The following is a 4,702-nucleotide window of genomic DNA, read 5'->3' on the forward strand; positions in this document are numbered from 1 at the left end:
ATTCTATTTCCTAATCCTAAACAAAACAGAGCAAAATGTCCCTAAGCATTCAGTTCCAATCCCAATGAAGATGAAAACGTTCATTTTCTGGTTGTCATACTCTCATTAAGTTACAATTTTCATCTGCTCAAGCAGAACGTTAATGTCATCTTGTGTTTCAGCAAGGTATCTCTGGCTAAAACCAGCTAACGTTAAAGTTAGTGAGTCAATGCTATTACAAACCTAAATAGCGTACTGTTCTCACATCATGTACAGTGTAAGTCAAAAACACATAAACGAAGGTCTACATTTCAGTGCCTCTCCATATAAAACTGGTTAAATGTACATTAATCGTACCCTGCGATACATGAACAGTGTTGATCCTGCACGTTGTCATCCGTGATCGTGAAGACTGTAACATGAGACTTCTCCCACTTGCACTGTGATCTGTAAACCCTCGCTTCGAGTTACCCACCGTATTTATTTTAAAATCTTTTATATATCCCTCCATGGGATATTTAATTCCCATTTGAATGGTGGTCCTTCTGTATCCAAAATTGTTCAAGAACATCTTGTGACAAGGTTTTCACACTGACAGCTGTCATTGTAAGACAGTGAGCAACTCTGTCCGACTGAGCAACAGTAACTAAGGGCAAAAACATCGTGGGACAAGGTTTTCACACTGACAGCTGAAATTGTGAGACAGTGAGCAGCTCCGTTTGTTTGTCCGAGGGAGCAACAGTAACTAAGGGGGACGGGGCTTACCGATAGGTCAATTCTAACTGCATGCCCTGCTCAGCATGTAAAACCCTGTGCATCAGAAAGTAGTTAATCTCTACATGATGGGAGCAAGTCTGCAGCATGTGATGTTTTCCTGATTGAGTGCAGAAGTAACTGAGCTGTCCATGGTTCTGAAAATAGAAGTCAGTCATGACTCACAAAGAGAGAAATAGTGACAGAGAAAGAGAGTAAGATAGTTTGGGGAGTTAATAGATTAATAGATGAGTATGGAGTTTATTTGGGCTGCGGCTGACGAAGTGAACAAGTTTCTTATGCTCACAAAGGCTGCATTTATTTGATCAAAATACAGAAAAAACTGTAATATTGTTAAATATTATTGCAATGGCTGATGAAAATTCAGCTTTGCATCACAGGAATAAATTATATTTTAAAGTATACTAAAATAGAAAAAAGTTATTTTAAATTGTAATAATATTTCACAATATTACCGTTTTTTTTTCTGTAGTTTTGATTAAATAAATGTAGCCTTGGTGAGCATAAGAGACTTCTTTAAAAAGCATTAAAAATCTTACTGCTCCCAAAGTTTTGAATGGCAGTGTATAAATATTGAGTTTAAAAAGCGCCAGAAGAGAAGTGTCCTGGTAAGTCTCAACGGACACATTTAGCCCCAGTCTAGCGGCTGTGTCTCCATTTATGTGCCTCAGTAACTGTATAATACTAGTGTAGGTCCACAGGGAGAAAGAGTTAGAAATGAAAGTCCCATTGGTGACTGCTGACCTTGCAAACATGCTGTGCTTGAGTGAACATGTCAGTCTGATGAGGGCCTGAGCACAGACCAGTAAAGTGACCTCTTCTGTACACACGTTCACACACTCAGAAATGTGTGCCGCTGCATGTGTCTGCCCACTAACTGAGGATGCACTTCTCTTAAACTGAATCACTTGTGATGTTTCACTTTTACAGGTATCACGGTTCTTGTAAAAAAAAAAAAAAAAACAGTTTGATCTAAATTAACTAGTCAAAATTTATGTTTCCAGAACAACAGAAATTAAAATTACTGAATTAACCACACTTAACATACACTAATAATTTTTTTTATTGAGCATCAGATCAAGGAGAAATATATTTGCACACTGTAACTGCTCAAAAAATAAGAAATGTTGGCACAATATAATATTCGTAAGAAGTGTCCAAAATAGGAAGGTGTGTTTTATAAATCTAAATGTAATTTAACTAACACAGTTGCAGTATATTCCATTCATTATAATTACTGTGCCCAGTCAACCTCTTAATTCAAAAAAATAAAAAACTATATTTGCTGAGCAACAGTGGGCATAACAAATCTAATGAGCATATGTAAGAAGAAAAGAACGTTTCTGATTCACTCTTCAGTGAAGCCAAGTGAATGAATCCCTGTATAGGCTCTCAGTAAAGCTGACTCTAGTGACCTCAGAGTGTTACAGCGTGCTGTAGGTCACATGTTCAAAACGCACATACAGATTACATTTATGCATGTGGATGAAAGCAGTTTCTTTCATCCAAATCAACTTGGATTGCATTCAAAATCTACAGTTTTTCAATTCATGCATTCCCAGGAAAACAAACCAATGACCTCCATGTTGCCTGAACCATTCTCTACTTCTTGATATTTACATGGATGTTCACCTCTTAAATGTGTTTAAAGGCAGAGAAATAGCAATATATCCATTTCTTTTTGAGAAAATACAAATACATATTTCTGTTTAAGCCAACACTAGTTTTGTCACCAATTTTAGAGGAAAGCCAGTTTGATGCAACCAGTCTAAGCTAAACTTATAACACAGATGCAGCACTATGTGTCAGTTTTATTTTACTGGCTTCAGCTCTATGAAGAGAGTCAGGATTCTGTTTGACTCGCAGCTTTTCAAACTCCTACAGAGGACTGCTGTGAAAAAAGTACACAGAGAGCGAAAGTCATTCTTGTAGAATCGCTGCACTAACGAAAGACCGAAAAGAAGCAACAAATCCAGTGGGAGTTGTGGGATCCTCACAGTTTCACGGATTATGTGCTTTAGAAGCCTTCAAGTTTGAAGCTGCTCTCTGGAGGACTACTCTGAAATGAGCCCTTTCCCAGGTGTGTTTTCAGTTATTGTTCACATTATTACAAATAAAGCACATGAATATCATTACCGTTTTCAGCGACAATCAAGCTCAAACAAAACCAGCGTTAAAACTATTTGCATTCTCATTTAACACACTAAACACATTACTCCAACCTGCCTTGAAGTGCACAGGCAGTATAAATATGTATGGGAGAGAATCAAATCAAACCAGAAAGCACACAACAGGCTCAACCATTCCTTTTTTTTCTTGCAGTGAGATTGCAAACAAAACCAAATTCAAACAGGCAGTGAATGGCTGGTGAATTAATTCTCACTTCACGATACTCTGTTTATTAAAGTGTCCCTTAACTATTCAGGGCCATGCTGTGCACCAATCCAGAGCTGGGAAAATCATTATGATTTAGGTAATGAAAACACCACTGTGCAGGGCAGGAAGCTGCATGTCCTCATTTTTCTGCTTCTTGCTTCTACTTTATTAAAGCATCATTCAATTTTGAAGACAGAAAATGTCCAGTTACAGTTCAATGAAAGTGTCCGTTGTCAGAAGGTGGATATAAAAGACCTGTATGGGTTGCACAAGCCATATGTACGGCCTTACTTAAAGTGAGACATCGAGTTTGCACTAAACTAAAAGTTAAATCTCAGTTAACTTAATTAGATTGCACCATTAGTTCTTAATGGGATAGTTTACCCCAAAATGAAGATTCTATCCATGTTGTTCCAAATAAAGGTATTTTGAGAAATGTCTCATTGTTATTTATTTATTTATTGCTTATACAATGAAAGTCAATGGTGATGAAATTCAATTAAAATTAAAATAATTCATGAAATCTATAGTCTATCAAATCTATATAGTTATATAATTTATATTAAGAAGTCTATTTAAGAAGTCTATCTTAAACTATAAGATAAACATATAAAAAAAGCTATCAAAAATAGTAACAAAACAAATAATATCAGGCGACACATAGGAAAGTGTGTTGTTTAGGTTTTGTGCTCAAGACTCACTAAGAAGTCATTTATTCATTTAATGTTCAATCTCTTAAAAGCTGTACGAGTGTAAATGTCAACATCAGCGTATGTGTCTGAAGGATTTAAGTCTTTCACACAGAACATGATCTCATTTTTGTAATCCAATCACCTTGCCATTTGGTTCCAGACGTTACTCATGGTTGGAGGCTTTTGTGAATATTTAGATACTTCATACGGTTATGTTTTAACTAAGTTTAATAGTGTAATGTTCACATATTTAGGAGTGCAAAAGTTGTAGCATAGCGCCGCTCATTTAATTTCCAACTAGGCTGAGTTGTAAGTTATTCACAGCTGGTGCAACTAGCCCCCGCTGAATTCTGTTCCTGCAGATTCTGTGAGGTCCTGCTCTTTCCTCTAACACCATTAAATGTAATAGAGAACAACTACATATCAGATTAAGCAGTAAAACTACAGAAAGCTTGGCATACTGAGACTGATTCTTACATGGTGCTGGTGATAGAGAGAAAGAGATAGACGGTGCGAGTTGAGATGTGGGCAGAGACTCAGAAAAATGTTTTTGCCAAAACACTGAACTGGAACAGGCAGAAAAAACACCAGTATCTGTGATTCAGAGCTGCTCTCTGAACAATGGTTCTTCTAACCGAAGCAGGGAAGAGAGAAGAAAGGATCACCAAGACATTCCTGGTTACTTATTGCTACAAATCCTACTATTTCTCAGCTTCTCTGTCTCCCAGGTTTGTATGCTTCACACACTCACTAGTGGATGATAGGGCGGTAACGGGCCTGGCATAGAGTGCTGTAGATGGCAGATGGTACCCTTTCACACACACACACACACACACACACACACACACACACACACACACACACACACACACACACACACA

This window comes from Sinocyclocheilus anshuiensis, unplaced genomic scaffold (assembly GCF_001515605.1).
Source record: "Sinocyclocheilus anshuiensis isolate Anshui unplaced genomic scaffold, SAMN03320099.WGS_v1.1 scaffold2655, whole genome shotgun sequence".
Lineage (NCBI taxonomy): Eukaryota > Metazoa > Chordata > Actinopteri > Cypriniformes > Cyprinidae > Sinocyclocheilus > Sinocyclocheilus anshuiensis.